The sequence below is a fragment of the Aulostomus chinensis genome, chromosome 4 (genome assembly GCF_037954235.1).
Source record: "Aulostomus chinensis isolate RoL2024-O1b breed Wild chromosome 4, RoL_Achi_v1.0, whole genome shotgun sequence".
In the NCBI taxonomy this organism is placed as follows: domain Eukaryota; kingdom Metazoa; phylum Chordata; class Actinopteri; order Syngnathiformes; family Aulostomidae; genus Aulostomus; species Aulostomus chinensis.
In genome coordinates this window covers 31,238,294-31,249,283 of record NC_141323.1, presented here as the reverse complement: position 1 = coordinate 31,249,283, position 10,990 = coordinate 31,238,294, and the positions used below count along the sequence as shown (strand labels likewise).

General features: G+C 41.8%; 1 pseudogene; it reads left to right on the top strand.

Annotated features, from left to right (window-relative positions):
* Positions 1 to 1,876: 1,876 nt before the first annotated feature.
* Positions 1,877 to 1,995, top strand: LOC147266728 (5S ribosomal RNA; annotated as a pseudogene).
* Positions 1,996 to 10,990: the final 8,995 nt, after the last annotated feature.

The following is a 10,990-nucleotide window of genomic DNA, read 5'->3' as shown; positions in this document are numbered from 1 at the left end:
TTTTTCACACACAATGGTAGGACACTTAAATGCAGGGCACTTCAGCAACATAATATAACAAGGGTCGGTCAAGTGGTGGGGGAAAGGGGTCTGTTCAGTCTCAGGAAAGTCACAACCCAACTCAAAAAAACAGGGACACCGTGCAGAAAGGATTACCTAAATGGACTAGGTAACAAAATCAACAGAAACATAACCTCACTGTGGAGAAACTTAATCATCACGGACAAATCGAGAGCAGACCCCGAACTCCCACCGCTTGAGCTTGTCACACAGTACACAGGGAAAGAGCTGTCACAGGTGAAAACAAAGGACTGGTACACCATAGGGATTAACTCAATGAAACGCACTCCAAAAGCAGAAAAACACTGGGCACAATTATTCAAGGGAATACCGATAGGAAAAATCTGGCAAAACCTTAACATACCTTACATGGACAGCAATACTTTCAAGCTAGAATTCAATATCAGACACAGGAGAATTTTCACAGGAATCAAATTACACCAGATTAATAAGGAAAACTACAGTAGGACATGCCAAATCTGCAATAAAGAACCGGAAGACCAGGAGCATCTATTCATCAACTGCAAGGAATCGGATAAATTCAGGAATTTCATCAGGATGCTACTGCAAGAGCACTGCAATTTCAGTTTGACAGATGAAACACTATGGACATGGACTCTTCTCTTTGGTACAACACTGAAACAAAAGGATCAGAACAGGACTCTCATAAATACCATACTCACTTTTGCAAAAAAAGCAATATGGACAACTAGAAACTACGCTCTCTATGAAAAGAAGAAAATAAACATATTTGGGTTTTTTTACACAACACTCTTGACGAACCTACAAATCTTACATGACATGGACAAGGATATTTTTGAAAACACTTTCGGCAGGAAAAACACATTTTTCAACATAGCAAATGGCAAAATTGAAATAAACAAGATTGACAATGGTATGTTTTCTCTTCAAATTCCCAGCTAAGTAGTCTCTTTTTTTATCAAGCAAAGTATTTTTAAAATTTAATAAAGGGGTGAGCAAATTGGGTGGTTTATGTTTGGGTGTGTTTAACATTTCATTTTGATAAAATTTCATAAAAAAAAAAAAAAAATTGTGTGTGTGACACTTCACGACAGGAATTTGTTCTTTTTAGTCCCATGAGTTTTTTTTCTCTCTTTAATTTTTATTTATTTTTTTGGAATGACCTGCATTGCTCCAGTGGCTGTAGGCCCATAGTGTTGGTTTATTTGTCTAAATTTAACTTAATTAAAAAAAAAAAAAAAAAAACCTCTGATGGTGTTTTCATCAAGTTCGAGGTGTATCAAGGGTGGGGTTTTTTTTTGGTAAGATTTCTTTCCTGAAGGAATTTATTTTTTATATAATTGTTAAATTTTGTCATGTAAATAAGAATGTACAGTTGGTAAAAATGTATGCTGTATTTTTGATAATAAAAGACAAAAAAAAAAAAACACACGCCCGATCTCGTCTGATCTCGGAAGCTAAGCAGGGTCGGGCCTGGTTAGTACTTGGATGGGAGACCGCTTGGGAATACCAGGTGCTGTAAGCTTTTTTGTTTCATTGTGAGGAAAGGGCAGCTTTGAGTCTTTGGGGACCAGCATGAGCGAGCTTCCCTCACACACCTTTTTTTGAAGCGCCCTCCGCAGCTTTGGAATGGAATTTCATGCAGTGTGTAATTTGAAGTAGACAGATGGCAGATGCAGTACTTTTCTCTAGATGACATCAACATTCTTTTCTTTTATAGACAGGACACCCATTTGGTGCTTGAAAAGACCCTGAGGCTGTTCCGCATCACTTTTTTTCTGAGGTTGTAAAGTGAGTGAAATGGATATAGAGCCCATGTGTGTCAGAGTCAAGGGCTTACGGCCATACCACTCTGAACACGCCCGATCTCATCTGATCTCAGAAGCTAAGCAGGGTCGGGCCTGGTTAGTACTTGGATGGGAGACTGCCTGGGAATACCAGTAGCTGTAAGCTTTTTTGTTTCTTTGTGAGGAAAGGGCAGCTTTGAGTCTTTGGGGACCAGCATGAGCGAGCTTCCCTCACACACCTTTTCTTGAAGCACCCTCCGCAGCTTTGGAATGGAATGTCATGCAGTGTGTAATTTGAAGTAGACAGATGGCAGATGCAGTACTTTTCTCTAGATGACATCAACATTCTTTTCTTTGTATTGACTGGACAGCTATTTGGCGTGTAAAAAGACCTTGAGGCTGTTGCACATCACTTTTTTTCTGAGGTTTTAAAGTGAGTGAAATGGATATAGAGCCCATGTGTGTCAGAGTCAGGGGCATAGCTTAGCAAAACATAGCTTAGCAAAACAAACAGGAACAAAAAGCTGGAGGTGGTCAGAGCTCCAAGTTGGGACGCTGATATTAAAGTAGGAGATGAACACATCCAGGTTAGCCATCACTCTCAGAACCTGCTACTTTACCTCTTCAGAATGTAGCAGCATAGCATAGCTTCATCTCACCAGTTAGTGGCCCACTTTGATGTCTGGGATATGAGGTTAAAGGTTCTTTACAGCTCTGAATGAAGGGTTTATAAAGTGTTAACAATGCCATAAATAACACAAGCATTCAGTAATCCTTGATAAAAGGAGACTCACCATCAAGTTGGACAAGTTGAAGAACAAAAGGACTTCTCCACGATCACATTTATCCTCTCTCTCTCTCTGCGTGGACACAACAAATGAGCTGGTTCAGAGACACGAGGCAAAAAAAGCTGGATGAACTCTTCTTCATTCCAAAAATGACTTCACCCTTGAACACTGACGTCAGGTCATTTTATAGGGTCCTCCATTTTTTCATTTATGTGACGTTGCATATTGGGAAATAATTAATTATAAAAAAAATACTATATTTTGATGAAAACTATATTTGATCAGGAAAACTACATTGGGTCAAATAAATCCATCGTTAGTGACGGTGTTACTAATTTTAACTTTAGTGCTCTGGTGCTGATTGCCTCATTAAGATCTTCATGAAGAAATAAACTGAAATTTGTAAAAAAAAAATTTTTTTTTTTTTACAGAGTTGGCAGTTTGAGCATTGAATCTTTCTTTGTGTTGAGAACAAACCCTCAAAGCCTTCATGTTTCAGTTTGCTTCACAGCTAACAGACAAAAACCTCTTAGCCTGGTTCTGGTAGTCCAGGTTTAAACACCAACACAAGGATTTTATGCTGATTTCTTCACATGAAGCTGAAATCTAGACTTCAAGTGTTCATGTGAGGTTACAGCTTCATGCCTATTTAGTTTTCAACAAATATTAAGTCACTTTAATGCATTGAGCTCACTAACGAACTTTAGTTTCAGTAGCTGAATCTGTTAGGGGGAAGGCAGTGTGGACCGGCAGGAGCCTCCTACAAAATGCAATGGAGAGAAGAAGAAATCCTGAGGAGTCGCTATGAGATTGAAGTGTTAAAGACGTGGCTCCTTTGGTGGTGATAGGATTTGAGCTACTGACTCTATTTTTAGTTTATTTCAATGTTATTGCAAACATCAGCTTCTCACTTATCAGCTAGCAAGTAAACAACAGTATTGTTCAGTGTGCTAGCTGAAGTAGACCGAGCGGTCAGTTGAGTCTTTATTTCCATGTGTGCTCATGGTAGCAGGGGTTTAGATTTCTAAATGTAACCCTTTTACCACCGGCTCCAATATTAAAACCCACCTTAGGCTTACAGGGAACACTTTAACTCATTTCAAATATCTTGTATGGTAAAAGTCCCATCTGGAATAATTAATATCAATCTAGGGCAATGTATGATTCTCACTCTAAAATATTCAACTGGAAGCTATGGGGAGAACACTTGACCTTTAAACTCTGCTGTAAAGCTTCAGTAACAACACACAAATTCAATGAAACAACACAAGATTTCAGTTTAGAAAATGTATTAAAGGCTTGCAGAAAAACACATTCAAACCTTGAATAAACAAGACTATAGAAAATAATAAAGAAGAACCCCGGGGTATATTGTTTTTGTCTCTCTTTCAACTGTCTAATTTTATTTCGAGTGCACTCTTGTTTACTTTCGTTGGCCCGCTTTAGTTGGAGCTCATGATGGAAACCTTTACCAGATCCCCCCGTGTGTCGGTGAAGTCAACAATACCGGACCGCAGCCGATGAATCCCTCGCTCGTTGTGGCAGCAACCGTCCCGCTCGCAGCAGCCCGCAGCAACAGACCTCCGTGACTCGGCAGCAGCGGCACATCCTCCGGCTCCGTCGGCAACCACGACCCGTCCTCCGACTCCGTCGGCAGCAGTGACGCGTCCTCCGTTAACGACTCTCTCCCGAGGCGACTATCCGAAGCTCCTGTCCCGTCCTTGCAGCGGCGTCTCCCTTCAGCGTGGACAGCGTTAGCCTAGCTCCCGCTAGCTTCTGTAACTGGACTTGCCTGGTGCTCAAAACACAATCGGTGGCGGAGAATCCGACTCACGCACTCCGATCACGTCGGTCAATTACAGTTCACAGTCCGTTACCAATAAAAACTCCTCTCCGACGACACAGTCTCCAAACTCCGATAACCTTACGCCATTCACACGATGCTCCTTCCTCGCGCGCGTTTCTCCCGGAAGTGTAAACACTAAAGGTCATGAACTCACGCACGTAACCTAACGTAATAGAATTACTTTAACATTTCTGAAAGACATTCACACCCCATGAAATGATTTTTTTTTTAAGTTACTAATTTTAAACAAATTTTATACATTTTAATATCTTCTTCATAACAAATACTAATTTATGTAAATTTTAGCTTAACCATGAACTGGCATTTTCTTCTTAACTTATTCCTATGAAAATCATGAAATAAATACCACTGATTTATCGGAGTATTACATAAACCTCGGATTAAATTAAAGCTGCAGTCAGCGTTGTTTGGGCCTGAGCCTCCTCCCGCCCACCGGGGCCGAGCAGCAGGGGTCGTCCTGAATCCAGTGATGAATTTTATGAAAGTCTTGGGACTTGTACACTGCAAGCAATTGCTGTATGTTGGCCCTGCGATGGACTGTCGAACTGTCCAGGGTGAACCCCGCCTCTCGCCCGTTGATGCTGGGATAGTCTCCAGCCCCCCCGCGACCCTTAATAGTAAGGAATAAGCGGAAGACAACCATGGACGATAAAGCCTTAAGTAGCGAGTAAGGCGATTGTTAAAGGTACCTGAAGCTGGTAGACTTTAGCTGAAGTTAATGCTAATGCTACCTGACATTCTTGCTAGTTTATGAACTTTAATGGCAGGAGAATAAAGGGAACTATGTTCTTTTTCTGTACTGCATCAAACATGGAGGTGAGTTTACTCTCATTTTGTGTATAAAATACTATCACAACATACAGACACAAGGTTTGATGAAACTTCACTATTTGTGAACATTTATTTTAATATATTTTTTCTTTTTGGGGGGGGGGGTGAATGTCCTGTATTATTTTATTTAATTTGTGCTTTTCTTTCCTGATAGTTCATGGTAGCATTATCAGCTTTAGTCAGTAGAGGGCAGTATGCCCCCTATTGTTGTTTAGTTTGATGTGTCAAATTAATTTGACCTTGTCTGCTGCCTCTTGCAGGTTTCAACTTGAATGAGAAAGTTTTTTATTATCCACCAGTAGCGGCTGGCTCATAGGGGGCGCTGGGGCGCCGCCCCACCAGATGTGGAGAGGAAAATCTCTACATGTATTTATACATATATATGTGCATATGTTTACAATTTTTAGCGTCAATGTCAGCCTTACTTAATTGTGTGTGCCTACATGCAATATGGGTCATTTAAACAACATTTACGCCAACTGACTCATTCAATTAATAGTGAATTTACTCTGATAGACTGTATGGTTGCTAGGGAAAAATAATGAATAATTGGCCAATCAACATCGCCAAATTTAACGGCGTAGGGGCGCTGGAAAAGTCGCCCCTACGCCAACATAAAATGCGTGAAGGTTTGGATTGCTAAAGCTAGCTGAGGAGCCCGCGATATTCTTTTTGCGTAGTGAGATTCCCAGATTTCCGATGCCCTACGAAAAAAAATACCGCGAGAAGTGAGTGAGAGAGAAAATGGTGACAACAACGATCGAAGTTCAAGAGCAGCAGTTTCCACCGATTTCGGTGAGATCCCTTTTAAATTTCCCTTTTGCGAGGAGGACCATGGCGGAAAAAAATCCGCGTTAAGGAGCTGGGACCGGACAAGCCTGAAATCAACATCCAGCAGCAGTCCAAGGAAAAGGCTAAATCCTACAACAGGACTTTTTGCCGGAGCTGGTTTCAGCGCAAGCCGTGGCTGACGGGTTGTGGAGCAGCCAACGCACTTTTTTGCTTCCCCTGCATCCCTTTCAGGAGTGACCGGTGTGATTCAGCATGGACACAGACAGGAATCACTGACCTAAAGCACCTCTCCGAGCGGATTAAGAAACACGAAAGAGCGAAAATTCACATGGAAAACTGCATGAAGCTAGCGGTTCTATGGAAGATTAGCATAGCAACGCAGCTCGATGACAGTCACCGCATCGCTGTAAGGAAGCACAATGATGAGGTAGATAAGAACCGTAACATCTTATCTAAGATAATTAACTGTTAAATTCTGTGGTGCTTTTGAACTGGCTCTGCGGGGACATGACGAAAGTGATACCTCTGACAACGCTGGAATATTCAGAGGTCCAGTTGACTTGATGGCATCCATTGATCGGGACTTGAGGGAGCACCTTGAAAATGCAACCGTTTTTAAAGGCACCTCGAAGACAGTACAGAACAAGCTCCTGGACTGTATGCTGGCAGTTTTGAGAGAACAGATCCTGGATGAAGTTAAATCGGCAGACTTTTTAGCAATCCAGGCTGATGAAACTACTGACGTTTCAACACAGTGTCAGTTAGTCTTAGTTCTGAGATACATTGACGACCGCCACAATATTCAAGAGCGGTTCTTTGAATTTTTGAAACTGCCCAACACCTGTGCGGATGCAATAGCCAGTGCCTTATTGGAGAGGCTGCACAGCATCCTTTCTGAGGGACAAGAAAAGAAGCTGATTGCCCAGGCCTGTGATGGGGCAGCTGTGATGAGGGGTGCCAAAGGAGGAGTGCAGCGAAAGGTACAAGACATCTATCCAAACGCTCACTATGTTCACTGCTATGCCCATCAGTTAAACCTGATACTGCAGCAAGCAACCTCCCACATCCCTCAGATCAGTCACTTTTTTTCTGACATGGGGGGATTTGCTTCTTTTTTCTCTAAGTCAAGCAAGAGAACTGCAGTGCTTGATGAGATGGTTGCGCACCGACTTCCAAGTGCATCATCAACACGTTGGAACTTCAACAGTTGTGTTAACACAGTTTATGAGCACAAGAAGGATCTGGTGAATTGCTTTCAGGCTATCCGGAACAGTGAAGGGTTTGATAGCCAGACAAAGAGAGAAGCTGGTGGCTATGTGAGAATGCTGGAAGATGAAACTTTTTGTTTTTTACTGGCCCTGTTCCACAAAATCATGCCACATGTGGACATCCTTTACAACCAGCTGCAGAAGAGAAACATTGATGCTGTCTACATGGCAGGAGTCACCCAGACATTCATTGACCACATGCAGGCTATCAGGTATGCTAAATTAATTAATTTGTAGTCTAACCTAAATTTCTCTGTATATGTAGATTTAAATGCTTATATATCATCTTATTTAAAGCATTGATTTATCTGTATAATATAACTGACAGTAATGACATCCACCTTTGGTTTTGTTAATGTATCCCTAACCAGTTTTTAGAACTTACTCATGAAACTTATGTGTTGGGTCAGGGAGGATGTGCCTACTCTGGCTGAGGATGAGGAGTTCAGGGGACCTGCTCAGGAGCCACCCGCAAAGAGACGCAGAACCTTGGGAGAAGACACACTGCACCATTTGGCACTGGAGGTAAGAACTTGCTTCTTAGTGTGATTTGAATCACATTATTAAATAAAATCAAAATAAGATGTTGGCCATATGATACAGTGGTCCAGACTTAAATGTATATTGTTTTATGATGATATGAATCATTACAGTATGTTTATTACATAATATAGGCTAGCTCATCAGGTCAATGTATGAAGACAAGTGAAGATGCAATAATTCCTTTTTTGTATAATTATATCATTGCATAGGTATGTGACACCATTGTGAGCCATGCCAAGGAGAGATTTAGTTTCACCAAGCATCTTGTCAGCGCCACACTCCTGCAAGGAGACCTGTTCCCACAGCACAGCCGAAAGTTCCCAGATTCAGCACTGAAAACCACAGTGGAAGCCTATCCCTCATTGGACAAGGCCAGACTTCAAACAGAGCTGTCTCTGATCTACGGGAACGAAGAGTTTCAGAGTTGCAGTGGTGCACTGGCTCTCTATCAGGTTTTGATGGAAAATAACCTTCAAGACACGTTCACTGAAACTGTAAGTCTGCTCAACATCCTCATCACCACACCAATGACAACGTCAGAATCTGAGAGGTGCTTCTCCACTTTGAAGAGGATAAAAACTTTTCTTACAAATACCATGGCACAAGATTGGCTCAACGCTCTGGCTATGCTCTCCACTGAGAAAAAACTGACACGAAACATTCCTGGTTTCAACACCAGGGTCATTGAGAAATTTGCCTCCCAGAAAGAGAGACGAGCAAAGTTCCTGTACAAATAACTGCTGAATTCAAACACACACCCAGAAAGACTGAAACAAATAGACAGAGAGACATAGGGACAGAGACAGGTAGACGAAGAGAGAAAGAGAGACGGACACAAAGAGAGAGAGACAGAGAGAGACACACACACTAAGAGACAAACAAACAGAGATAGAGACACACAGAGAAAAGGACACAAAGACGGAGACACAGAGAAGGAGACAGAGACAGACACAGATGAACAAAGAGAGAGACAGAGAGAGAGACACACACACATTGTTGATTTGTATTGTATAGATTAAGCTCAAATCACCTTCTGTAAAGTTAACATCATTGTATAATATTTGATCGCATAAAATTTACTGTAGTTGTAAATTGTTGGGGTTTTTTTTGTCTTTGAAACTGTCGATTTTAAGAAGGAAAGTAAATACTATTTTAAAACATTTAATAATTGTCCGGCTGCTCTTTTTGAATGATTATACTAGACTAGGCACAGAAATGTTTTTGGCACACCAGCCCCACCAAGAATTTTTTTCACCAGCCGCCACTGGCTTCTGTCATTTAGTTTCCAGGAAATGTTGATGACACACTGGGATTTCTTGTTCTCCTGCTGTCACTGTCAAGTGCCAGCTTAACATGTGAGAGGTAGCAGGATCCATGCATGTGTTCATGTTTACAGCAGACAAGGAGGAAACCTTGGAGGATTTCAGTGACTTTTAGCAGTGGTTCACACTTCAGGTGTGAAAGCTTCTGAGTATAAAATTTTAAGTGAGCGAGCCAGGAGTTGAACCTAGAATCTTCTGACAGTAGTCAGTCATGCTATCCATTGCACCACCAGCCCTGTGAAAACCTCTTCATGTTCATGTGTACTTGATTTTATAGAAAATCCAAACGATCTGGTGGCATTTTCAGGGGACACAATGGTGCAGTGGTCAGCACTGTGGCCTCACAGCAAGAAGGTTCCAGATTCGAGCCCCAGCTGTGTGAGTCTGCATGTTCTCCCTGTGTCTGTGTGGGTTCTCTCTGGTACTCCAGCTTCCTCCCACAGTCCAAAGACATCAAGAGGAGACGAGGCTCATTGATACTCTAAATTGACTGTAGGTGTGGCTGTGAGTGTGAATGGTTGTCTGTCTCTATGTGTTGGCCCTGTGATGAACTGGTGACACGTCCAGGGTGAACCCCGCCTCTTGTCCAAAGGCTGCTGGGCTAGGCTCCACCCCCACACACAAACCTTGACATATAATCAGTGGAGAAAAGGAAATTAATCTACACTCATGACTGAATCTGTTTTGAGAACTGAACTGGATATAAACTCTGAGAATTCAGAGTAAGGACCAGGAGGATGGGACACAATAATAGATAGGAGGAAATGTGGAGTCTGGATTCTTTTCTAGAATGTGATGGCAATGACAGTCCTGCCAAGTGACATCACTGACATGAATGGATGACTTCAGTCACATGACTGGATGACTTCAGTCACATGACTGGATGACAGTGTAGATTCCAATGTAGAGGTTGGGGAAATAGTCTCTGAGAATCCAGCTTGAACCAACGCCCTCCTTGTTCTTCAAAAACCCAAACAGCGACCATCAGTCTCCCTCCAATCCTGTACTTGGGTTCAATGTTGCTGTTCCATTTTGCAGCAGTAGGTGTCGCTGTGATACCAGGTTCAGTTCAAGAGTCCCAACTCCAGCTCATGTTGGTGACCTCAGTGGCAGGGGAAAATGATGCTTCAGTGGATCATGTGGATCAACTCATGTCTGTCCTCACTGCTCCACAGGTCTGTCAAATGTTCTGTAAAATAGTTTGAGCCACAGCAGAGATGCTAGATTAGGAGTTGATGGGAGTTGTTGCAGATACCAGTGTCCAAAGTCCAGCTTGAACCTAGTTTGTGCCACTTATTTGTCAAGCTAGCAGAGATTCTTTTCACTGCCAAGCTAAAGTGACTTCTGTCAACAAAGGTAAACATACAAAAGGATATTTCTACTGTCAGTTCAAGATTTTTATCAAAATCCTTTTTCATAGCTTGAACCTTCCTCTTGTGTTAGCTTTCTGTTCCCATCTCTGATGTTAACAGGTCTGTTTTGACCCACATCTTCAATCAGCTGTAAAATAAACTAAAAACAATTTTCTATCATCCAAGTTGTTTCCCATCTCTTGGTTTCCTTGTTAGGCTTCCTTATCCATGGAAATATTGATGGGAATATTTTGTTGTAGGCCTCTGGACCTTTTTTTAGTCAGTAAACCCTCGATTTCAGTTAAAAAATGATCAAATGAACCTCAAGAAAATCATAGAAATAAACAAAAGGTTGTTGTGTTTCCTGACCATTACTGAGGGGTGTTAGAACACATCTC